The sequence below is a fragment of the Mus musculus genome, chromosome 3, assembly GCF_000001635.26.
Source record: "Mus musculus strain C57BL/6J chromosome 3, GRCm38.p6 C57BL/6J".
Lineage (NCBI taxonomy): Eukaryota > Metazoa > Chordata > Mammalia > Rodentia > Muridae > Mus > Mus musculus.
Window position 1 is genome coordinate 127,213,361 of NC_000069.6, and position 12,066 is coordinate 127,225,426.

At 40.3% G+C, this 12,066-nt stretch overlaps 1 protein-coding gene across 36 annotated transcripts in view; it reads right to left on the bottom strand.

Moving 5' to 3' along the window:
• The window catches only part of Ank2 (ankyrin 2, brain), a 578,741-nt gene that overhangs the window by 291,754 nt on the left and 274,921 nt on the right, over positions 1-12,066 (bottom strand). The gene's annotated exons all lie outside the window — the stretch shown is intronic.

The following is a 12,066-nucleotide window of genomic DNA, read 5'->3' on the forward strand; positions in this document are numbered from 1 at the left end:
AGATTGTTGAAGTGCAGATGGAAATATCAAATTATAAAGCTTCATTCTCTAGGGCTCCACTTCAGGAAGTGGGGACTCAGATCTGACTTTCACATTCTAAAACGCTTCATGGTTGCAGTCAATGATTGCATACAAAGTATCCTCCCACTTGGATTAATGCTTTGAACGGTAGTTGAAAAGGGGTGTTTTGTTTTGTTTTGTTTTGTTTTGTTTATTCATAGCTCTTTTAAAAAATTCACTGGGCAAGCAGAGAAAGCCTATCTTACTTATTTTCCCATTGCTGTGATAAAACACCATGACCAAAGCAATTTATAAAAGGAAGCGTTTATTTAGGCTCATGATTCCAGGTGGGGACATGTGGCAGTGGCTGGGAGCCAGAATAGAGGACTCACACCCTGAACAGCAATCTGGAAGCAGAGAGACCGGTCACATTGGAAACAATGCACAACTTTTGAAACCTCAAAGCCCACACAGTGACATCCTTCCTCCAGCGGGGTCACACCCCCTAAGCCTACTCACAACAATCATTCAGATGCCCGAGGATATGGGGGACATTTGGCTCCTCCAAGCCGCAGTAACATGTTAATGAGATGAGTGGCCAACATAAAGGAAAGTCCCCTGCACACTTTGTTTGATTTCAGTTGTATGACGCTTTGCTGTGTTCACATACAGGACAGTGCAGGAGACTGCAGAGTCCTCAGTTTGACCAGGACTCACAGCGTGGCTCACCACTTACTATATTTGTGGAGTCATCGGGGAATATTGTTTTTACTCCATCTCCACACCAGTCTCCTCTCTGTGTGAGGATAGTTGGCTGTGTGTGATGGCGCGCTGGGGATTGCAATCTGAGACCCAACTAGGTAAATGACAGAACTCTTTCTGAACCAAAGAAAAGCAACTAACCCTCCTTCCCAATAACATGTGACAAAGATATAATATTGTACTCTTGGTGAGAATACTATGAGGATAATACAAGGCCAAATTAGTCTATGTTGGACTCAGCATATATATCAATATATATTATCTGTTGCCATCGTAAAATACTGTTCCAATAATTTTTATCACTAAGTGGCTCAGTTCGTTGAGCAATACAGAGTTTATTCAAGTATAAAGCAAAGCAGGACCTCCATGTTTCTTTAATTACATTACTCTTTCAATTGCTTTTATGTACCTTCGAAAAAATACCAGAATTCTTTCAGATATTTAAGAAACGAGTGGTTGGGGCATAATCTTAAGAAGTAAAGCCGTGTCACTAAAACAACCATTTTGCCGGGCGTGGTGGCACACGCCTTTAATCCCAGCACTCGGGAGGCAGAGGCAGGTGGATTTCTGAGTTCGAGGCCAGCCTGGTCTACAAAGTGAGCTCCAGGACAGCCAGGGCTATACAGAAAAACCCTGTCTCGAAAAACCAAAAAAAAAAAAAAAAAAAAAAAAAAAACAACCATTTTAAGATGTTTGCTTTGAGGCTGAACTTAGGTATGCCTATCCTATCACTTTTCTGAGTTTTCTCACTTTGGTCAGCTGCTCTCTGCAGCTGACAGGTAGACATGGTGATTCCTACTTCTAACCCCCACATTTGGTTCAAGGCAAGCCTGACCCACGTAGTGAGTTCCAGGCCACCCTGGGTGACATAGTGAGACCTTGTCTCAACAACAACAAAAGCAATGGGATTAGATTGGAATTTTAGTAGAAAGACTGGTGTTGCATTTGGATAGCTGAACAATTGAAGTCAAAATCCAGACCCACTCATCCCAAAACCTCATAATATGGAGTTCTTCTGAGTCTCGGGGTCTTATTGTTGTGTATTATTTATTAACATGCTATCAGTAGTATTCAAATGCAGTTTTCAGATTAGTCTTAAAAACCAAGAAAACAAATTGACATTAAGAGTCTCCAAACATACTGCTATCAGTCAACAAGTTTCTTAACCTGTGTACTTGAACGACAAAGTAGTTCAACAAGAATCACCTATCAATTTGCTCTCTGTACCATTGTGGGAATTTCCTTATGTGCAATGGAGCTGATTCTCTTTCAAATAATTCTTTACATTTACTTAGTAAGCATGCATGTACGTGTGTGTGTGTGTGTGTGTGTGTGTGTGTGTGTGTGTGTGTAGGTAAGGGAACAGTATCTGGGAGTCAGTTCTCTCCTACCATTTGGATTATGGAGATCAAACTCAAATCGTCACGCTTTGTGACAAGCTCCGTCACCTGCTGTGCTGTCATGCTGAGCCAAGGCTTATAAGCTATTTATATATTCATTTTAAGATAACTGTTCTATATATATGACAATATATGGTAAATTATGATGTTACATATGAAAATATTAATTAAATTTACTCTATTTATAATAACAAGAAACACATAGACGAAATTCATATATACACCTCACTTTTAGGATCTCACTGATTTAAGAGAACATATAATACATACTATATAAATTATACATATATATTTACAGTTATATATTTGTAGGTAATCATTCATATATATATATAGAGAGATAAGATAGATAAATAGATATCAGAAGGATTTCAGTTTGAGAGCTGCCTGGGCTAAATGGCTATATACCCTGCTTAATATATAAAATATAAGAGACATATATATGTTTGAATCTTATATCATATATATATATACATATATATATATATCCTATAGAGAGATAGATAGATGATATATTTGATATGTATATAATACATATATACATATATGTACCTATACACACACAGATATATATATAGATAGATATAGATAGATATAGATAGATAGGCTGTCACTGATTTAAGAAAAATATAAAGAGAAAAGAGGGAGAAGAACTACAATTTTGTTAGGTCCTACACAATCTAATATGATAATTAAATATAAAAAATTAAATTAGGATCTGAATGTTTCACTCTAATCATGTTATGTTAAAATGTAACCTTGATCCCCAACACAGGCTAAGAGCAGGCATAGTGGAAAATGCCTATAATACCAGCACTCAGGAAGTAGACTCAGGAACATTAGAAGTTTAAGGGCATCCTCAGTTACATAGCAAGTTTCAGGAAAGTCTGGGCTAAATGAGACCCTTTGTCAAAAATAATAAAAAATAAAAATGGCAAATGTTTAATGAGACAAACATTTTAACAAAAATGATGTTTAATGAGACACACATCTGGATAACATACAATATGTGTACAGTATACGTTACTAATACCTATACTTTTTTCATGTGTCCATTAAAATTAAATTAATAAAAATATTTGGAACACTGCCATCTAAACAGGCTCAAACTGCTAAATGGAAATACTTATCAAAACTAAGCAGAAGATGAACATTATGGTAAATGGTTACACCATTGCCCACAGCACTGGTCAAAACATTCCAGGATGATACACAAATTATTTTGGATTTCTTCAAACTCTCCATAACCCCCCCCCCTCTCTCTGTCTCCTCTCTCTCCCTCTCTCATCTTGAGTGTTTTCTCAAGAGGGGGAGGAGGTGAGTCTTCCTCTTGAGAGGTGAAGAGCAAAAAGGGAAAAGTGGCCAGAGGTCCGATGGTTGGATAGGAGTCCCTCTGCCTTCCATCAAAGTCAGACAAAGAAGAATGTGAGAGCCAGAGGCTAGATCCGGAACTGGAGAAGAGAGAAGCGTCATCCATTTCTCACTCAAAGATAAGAAAAATCCAACAAGAGTCTCAGGAAGAACTCAATTTTCTGCCACAAAGTTGCATTGTTACCAGAGATGTTTAAATAATACATTATGATAGCATGTGCAAATGAAAATCAAAGTCTTATATGAGTGTTTCTGATGATTGCCTCCTAGATTACCACGCCCCTTTTGGTCAGCAGTTGGCTACTTGAAGGGTGAATAAAAGCATCCATAAAGCCTGGCTCATCTGAAGATTTATTGGCTGGGATTTACTACTAATTGCACAAGGATAAATGTATTAAAGGAGAAATACCGTAAGTGAAATGAGTGATGAATACTTTAGGAGGAGCCCAGAGGACGTTTCCTGAACTAATGGAATTCTGAATTGGAAGCCTAGAGCTGAAGAGAGCTCAAAGACAGCCAAGTGGGAGCAGGGGGTGCACCCACCCATGTGACGGTCCATCCTCCAGTTTTTATGTCTCTATTCCGTGGCATCTCTCTTCACAGTTTCCTACTTTCTAAAGTGGCCTGGGAGTTACGTGGCTGAAAAGTACCTGTATGTTCAAGGTCTTCAAACTCAAGTGTTTGCGAAATCCAGGGCTCGCTTAGCACTGTGGCCCCTCCATGGGGTTACCATTTTAACAAGCTCACGCTGACCCCTTGTTCTGCAGAATTCCATAGAGTTTGGCAGAATTCTATAGGTTGACAATGCACTACCAAATGTGTATCCTATCAGCCATGCTCTTGTGATATGATGTGGCACTATAAGATTTCTCTGGGTTGCTCATGACTTTATTCTTGGATAGTAACATCCATGTGGATTGTAAATTCCATGGAGGTACCTACCTAGACATTGACTTTCAGCCCATTGGCCCAGCTCACAATGAGATACACCCAGCAAATCAATATCAAATTATTACATCAAGGCAGCTTTCTAACTCAGGAGGAAGAAACGCCTGCAGTACACTGATTACAACAGACTGATTCTTGGAAGCTGAAGCTCATTAAGCAAAAGCTAGAAATCACGGTCTTCATCTTAATGACTACAAACACAAATTAATACGCAGAAGTCATTAACTGTGTGTGAGTTCAAAGAAAAACCTGAGTTTGAAAAAACGGGTCTGAGTCAGGTGATGGTGGTGCACGCCTTTAATCTCAGTACTAAAGAGGCAGAGGCAGGCAGATCTCTGAGTTCAAGGCCAGACTGCTTTGTGGTGCAAGTTCCAAGTCTGCCAGGAAGACGTGGAAAAACCCTATCTTGAAAAACCAAAATAAACAAACAACAAAACAAACGAAGAAAAACAAAGCAAAACGAGAACAGGTCTGGAAAGCTGGACTTGATAGCATAGGCCTATAATTCTGTCACTTGTGAGGCAAAGAAAGGCAGTTTTCTCTGTGTTCAAAGCCAGGTTTGTCTACACAGCAAATTCAAGCCAGTCATAGATATCTAGTGAGACACTATTTAAAAATAAGATAAAAACAACAACAACAAACAGCAAAAATAAAAAAAAATTTAAAAAATAAAAAAATAAAAAAATAAAAAATAAAAAAAACACCCAGATCTGGTTTGCAGATTACTGGTAAACAACTTGTCTCATACACACAAAACCTTGGGTTTGAATGCTAGAACCAAAACAAACAAAAAATCTTTTCTAATGACTAATACTTCACCCCTCAGAGTGTATGTGTGTGTGTGTGTATGTGTGTGTGTGTGTGTGTGTGTGTGTGTGTGTGTGTGTGTGTAGAGGGAAAGAGAGTGACGGGGAGGGGAGAGAGAGAACAGGTCCACTTCATTTCCATGGGAGAAACTACTCCTAATATGCGAATGGTTGAAGAGGACAGACTGACAGACTCAACAGAGCAAATGATGAGCAATCCTAAGGATTCAGACAAAAGAGGAAAATAAAAATGGCTTCCAAGGCTGACTGTGACAGCCAGGGAATCACAATGTAGCAATTCTAACCAGAGATTCAGCTTTCCTTTATTTTCTGAATGGGAACTAGTTGATTTTAGTTTGTTCTGATTGGCTTGACACAGTTGACCTTCATTGCTGTGCTAGCCAAGGGTGGCCTTGAACTGTGAATACTCATGTTTCTATTGCATGCAAGTACCAAGTGCCCAGTTAAAGAGCTCTTATTATCATGATAAAGCATAGTTCCCACTGACCACTCTAAGGTAATGGCTAAACTCGAACAAGATAAAGATAGGAGCCTGCTAAAAAATCCCCAGATGTTCTGATATAGCAGGTTTGAAATGGGTTCAAAGAAACATACTCTTTGGGCAGTGACCAGGTAGTCCTGGTAGTTTTGGTGAGCAAAAAAAAAAACACACTCTCATCAGGATATCATAAGGTAAATTATTACCAAATCATGAAATCACCAAGCAAAGAATCATAAAGATGAGTAGATAAAAGAAAAAAAATATAGAAAATCCACAGAAGACAAGCTAGGAGGAATTTTCCCGTCCAATAAAACTTCCATCATCCCTGACAGATGGTCATTTTAAATACCTTCAGTAAAGAGAATTGCTGTCTTCAGGCACTGTAGACCATTTTGTCTTATAAACTGATGTTCTAACGAAAAGGTCAATTTGTAAGTTATTTGGAACACTGAAGAAATGGAGATATTACTCAGGACAAATTATGCATGAAAACCTCTCCACATCTGATTGAACTCAGGAGACGCCATCTTTAATCCAGAACCAATTTGACCACATGAACATGTGAACATTCAAATGCTGGATCAGCTATCAGACGTCATCAAGCCATGCTCTTCGTGGCTGCTGTAAAAATAAGGTCTTTGGTGTGTTCCTCACTCACTTCAGTCACACATCTGGTGACATCTGTCACCTCTCTATTTAAGCAATAACAAGAGAAATAAAAATACCAAGCTCTGACTGGTGACCTGAGTTCCAAAATCCACACAGTGGAAAGAGAGAATGACTCTCATAGTATGACCTCTGACCTTCACGTGTGCCCTGCAGCACGTGCGCCTCTATCCAAACACGGAAAATAAACAAGTGATAAAATTATTTTAAACACACACATAATGAAAAAGTCACAAGATTCGTGAATATTCCAATATTCGGTATCAAATCACCTTAAGTGAATATAGGGTATCTTACAAAGATATTCATCCCACTACCCTGTTAAAAACAACAATGCTTTCATTTTATTTTATTTTTTTAAGATGTATTTATTTTTATTATATGTGCACTGGTGTTTTGCCTTCGTGTGGGTCTGTGAACACGCCTGATCCTCTGGAATTGGAGCTGTAGAGAGGTGTGAGCGGTCATGTGTGCGCTGGGAATTGAACCCAGGTCCTCTGAAAGAGCAGTCGGCACTCTCAATCACTGGGCCATCTCTCCACCCCTTTATTTTTTAATCTGTGCACAGACATTTTCCCAAATGACAAAAGTAGTAGTAGTTATAAAGTCCCTTATCTATTTTCTTGTCGGGGAACAAGTCACCAAGCCTAGAGGTCCTAAGTGACTATCCCATGTGACTGATGTTTGGCCATTTCCATTTTCTCCCATAAATTATGCAAACCTGCCTCAGTCTATTCTAGGGCAAAGTCACTGCCATCTTATTGGCATAAAGTTGGAAAGCACCTTGAGCTGAGTGATAGCATGCTTCTAGGTGGCTTTAGTGCAGTCAGCCAAGATAACCTGGTGGAATAAGAAGTGTCCGTGGACTCACCTAGGATTTAGATGGGCTTCAAACATTCCTATCCTCCTCCCTTCCATAGCTCCTAATGTATCTTCTGTGCCCCAGAATCTAGTGCAGAGCTGGCATAGCACCTGCCTTTTCTCCCCAGAACATCAACCTCAGGTCTGTGCCTTCGTTAATGCTTATTTTGTGTGAAATAACTGTGTCTGAAGAAAACTGTTCTTCGAAATGCTAGCAACATTACTAGCCGCGACTTGTTTTACTGGGATCTAAAGAGCGTGCAATAGTAAATGTGTCTGTCTCTTAGCAAAGGCGTCTTTGTGTTGAAGCTTGAGAATGGAAATGGGAGCCACTAACTTGCAGCAGCTGGCCTTGGTGTCCTGCTGAATGAGAGCAATTCCAGCCGCATCAACATCTCCCAAGGTCACTCCGTAACCAGCAGGAGAAAGACAGAAACAGTACCTCACTCTTATCAAGCCCAAACACAGACAAAGCACAGACATAGTCCAAGCCACAAAACGCCGACCACCTCCTCTCTTGATAAATGAGAGATGTCTAGTCTTTGCCAATCATGGCTTTTAGTAACTCTGAATTGTACCTGCTTTCTTTTTTTTTTTTTTTTTTTTTTTTTTTTTTGGTTTTTTTGGTTTCTCTGTATAGCCCTGGCTGTCCTGAAACTCACTTTGTAGACCAGGCTGGCCTCGAACTCAGAAATCCGCCTGCCTCTGCCTCCCGAGTGCTCGGATTAAAGGCGTGCGCCACCACATCTGGCTTGTACCTGCTTTCTGACAGTATGCTTGCCATGCAGAAATTGAACTCCCTACTCTCTGGGAATTCCTTTTTTTACTTCAAATCCTGTCAACAAGATCCATCCCTATCCTATGAGCCCCCTGGGTATCTCTTACTGCAGTGGTCCACTGGCCCTGTCCACTGTGTGTATCTTCCTGCTCACTGCAATGTGTCAAAACCACAGCAGTGTTGTGAATTCCTAGTGGTGACTTCAGGGGGAAGATTAACAAACTCAATTACTGAAGCTCAACAGGTTATTCCCTGAAGAGGTCTCTGTCCTTAAAAGTACTCACCAAAACTCTGCTACTTAAAATAAAAAAATAAAAAATAAATAAAAATAAAAACAAAAACAAAACAAAACAAACAAAAAATAGTCTTTGAACCTGTTTTCTAACACCATACACTTTGTGGCCAAAGACCCTCCAATCCTTTACTCTCATGACATATAAAGAAGTCATGACCCATCTGTTCTTCATTTCCTGGAGCAGTCTTGTTCTTAAGGAACTTGATAAGGAGATAGACCTCTACCTGGGGAGAAGGGTCTCCACCTGAGTAGTTGGCTCTCCAATGGGCCAAGGCAAACTGGTGACCGATCATCTCAGATACTTAGAATTCCCCACCAGTTCACCTCGAACCTCTAGCAGAAACCCACAGTTGAATAAGAAGGCCTGGCAATGCCTTTGCTTCAACTCTTGCTTTTCTCAGCTTCAATGTTCTTTCCAGATGCTTAACTCTTGGTTGTTATCTCCTACCCAAGGACCATTTAATGGTCTAGTTTTTATATGTGAAATTTAAAAGGATGCTGTCTAGTGGTAGAGAGCTTTCCTAGAGCACACAAGGCCCAGTTGCTACTGCCACAGGAAGAAAGCCTGGGCTGGGGAGTTGGGGATGACTCGGTCAATAGAGTGCTGTCCTGAAAACATAAGGACCTGCATTCAATCCCCAGATGAAAATGCCAGACTTTTACAGTTGTGGGTGTGTGTACTTGTAATCCTCAAACCGGGAAGGCAGGGCTAGGAATAGCCCTGGGGATTGCTGATTAGTCAGTCTAGCCTCATTAAGAAGCATCAAGTTAGTGAAAGATCTTCTAAAAGGAGTAGATAGTCTACTTGGGAACAGCACACGTTCTTCTCTAGACTATGTGCACATATGTGTGCACACACATACATGAACACACACACACATCAAAAAATAAATAAATAAAAACAGACTTAAAGGAAGAGTTGGAAAAGGGATTGAGGGACCAAAGAGACAGGGACAGAAAGACCAACAGAATCAACTAACCTGGACCCTTAGGGGCTCCCAGAGACTGAATCACCAACCAAAGAGCAAGCAAACGCTGGACCTAGGCCCCTTGCACATATGTTGTAGATGAGCAACTTGGTTTTAATGCAGGTCCCCCAACAACTGGAACAGGGCTGTCCCTGAGCCTGTTGTCTGCCTGCCTACCTGTAGATCCCGCACCGCTAAATGGATAACCTTGTTCAGCCTTAATGGTAGAGAATACACCTTATCCCTCAGAGACTTGGTGTGTGTGTGTGTGTGTGTGTGTGTGTGTGTGTGTGTGTGTGTGTGTGTGTGTGTTGGGAGGAGACATCCAGAGGGGAGCGTCCCTTCTCAAAAGAAAAGGGGAAGGTAGAAATGGGAGAAGGACTCGAGTGAGGGGGCACTGGGAAGAGAGGAAGGGTTGATATTGGGATGTAAAGTGAATGAATAAGTAAATTAAAAAGATAAAAAAGAGGGGCTGGAGAGATGGCTCAGTGGTTAAGAGCACTGATTGCTCTTCCAGAGGTCCTGAGTTCAATTCCCAGCAACCACATGGTGGCTCACAATCATGTAATGGTTGTGTAATGGAATCTGATGCCCTCTTCTGGTGTGTCTGAAGACAGCTACAGTGCATTCACATACATAAAATAAACAAATCTTTAAATAAATAAATAAATAAATAAATAAATAAGTAAATAAATGAGAAAAGGGGGGACTAAGGGAGAGGGAGAAACTAGTAACCTGCAGTGCAAAATGATATGAAACAATAATCAGCTCCATCATGTTTTCACATACATCTCAATGGTTTGTATAGGATATTACTTCTTAAGTCATTTCAAATTAGAATATATAACTTTCAGTAATTTGAAGACTGCAAACCTGTAAGCACTCCTGTTACATTCTGTCATTTCTACTTCTTTCAAAAGCACAACAGACATTCCTTCTGAAAGGCTTACCACAATAAGCAACCATTAAGAAAACAGGAACAACATAAAATGGTATCAACTATGTGTTACATAGTCTCCAAACAGTTTTGTATCTGTTAGTTTGCATCCTCACAAGAAATGCAAGCATATGTACAACACCCTCTTTTCACAGTTGAGTACTGACGTGTGGTCCCAATGGAATGGGTGGCACTGGGAATCAAGCCACTGTCATCAGCTGTATGAGGGCATGTGCATGCACGGCCTCTCTACCATGTAGTAAGTATGTTTTCAAGAGTGATTCTTTTTCGGTGAAATGGCTTTCAACATTCAATAATTCAGTGTTTGGGTGGATGCACACACATATACACTCAAAACTTGCTACTAATTGCTCTATTTTAGCTATAAATTTGGAAAAAATAAGGTCCTAAAATCAACTGAGGAAAATAAAACCTAAATATATGAATAAATGCATAATTATACATAAATATATATGTATTAAATATATACATTATCTTTTTTACATGGAGTGTCTCAGTGCCCTGTAATACTTTGAGAGGGCTTTGCTCCTGTTGATTTACCATCATCTTTTGAGAGCTTCTAAGTTCCTTGAGATACATTTCCCACACCTTTAGCAATCCTGAGGACAGAGACTTCAGAGAAAGCCTAGGGGAATCTTGAAGGGATACTGTGAGGTATAACATATCTGCACCCCCCCCCAACACCTCAATCAGCTAATACTCCACAAAAACACCCTGCAGTGACAGGAAACACAGAACCCTCAGCTGCTTAAGGATTCTGTGCTCCCGTCTCCCTGAATTATCTATTTGCCTTTTATCAGCCATCACGGTCTTCATGCTATTATTAAAAACTGCCATGTGTGGGCACGCTTGTTTCTATGGGATTACATGACCACATGACACTACACAACAAATGCGCCACTCTCTTGTTAGCTGTATCTTTTAAATATCAGAGATTTCAAATCATTTAGACTTTTGTTGGGAGAACATTTATTATGCCACAGAGCGGCAGTTTGGAAACTCCGTGCACACCCAACATTAGCCAAATGAGAAATATGCATTTGTTTATGACTATTATTTTAGTAATCCACTCATTCAAAATCCAAAGCCACCAAGAAGAAACCATTTCGGAGAGAATCCTACGGGATACCCCGCCCATATTTTCTATCCAGGACATGAAGGGATCTTAAGAGAATTTACTCTGGAAGGCATCCCTTTTAGAGGTGAGACTCAGGAGCCCTGCAAGGCTACAGTTCACAGGGAGTCGGGCCATAAAGAAGTGCTGGCTTTGGGTGGGGCTGCCTAGTTTGCAAGCCCTCACCCCATATCGCCCCCTCCCCCCACATACACACCAGAGTCTTTTCCACGAAAACCAAGGCTGTGGGGATGTATCAGGGTAAGAAATCCTACCCACTGCTTTGTGTGCCCAGCCCCTCCCCCCCGCCAGTAATGTCTTGAGCTGTTTATCTTAATCTTTAAAAGAGCTATCAAGCTAATGACAGAGGAATCTGTAGAAGATCTAAGAAAGCAAAGAAATAGCATGCGGGGAATGCTACAGCTCCTGTCACAACAGTCTTTTCATTAGGAGGAACACATTAAGGGTGGGACCAAAAAGACATCCCCTGTCTAGCCATCTCAAGATCCTCACCCAGCAAACACAGCTGGCCAAAAAAAAAAAAAAAAAAAAAAAAAAAAAAAAAAAAAAAAAAAATTCTGCCTTGCACTTCCCTTAGCCACCTTGCTACACACTCTGGATCTTAAATTCAGTCAAA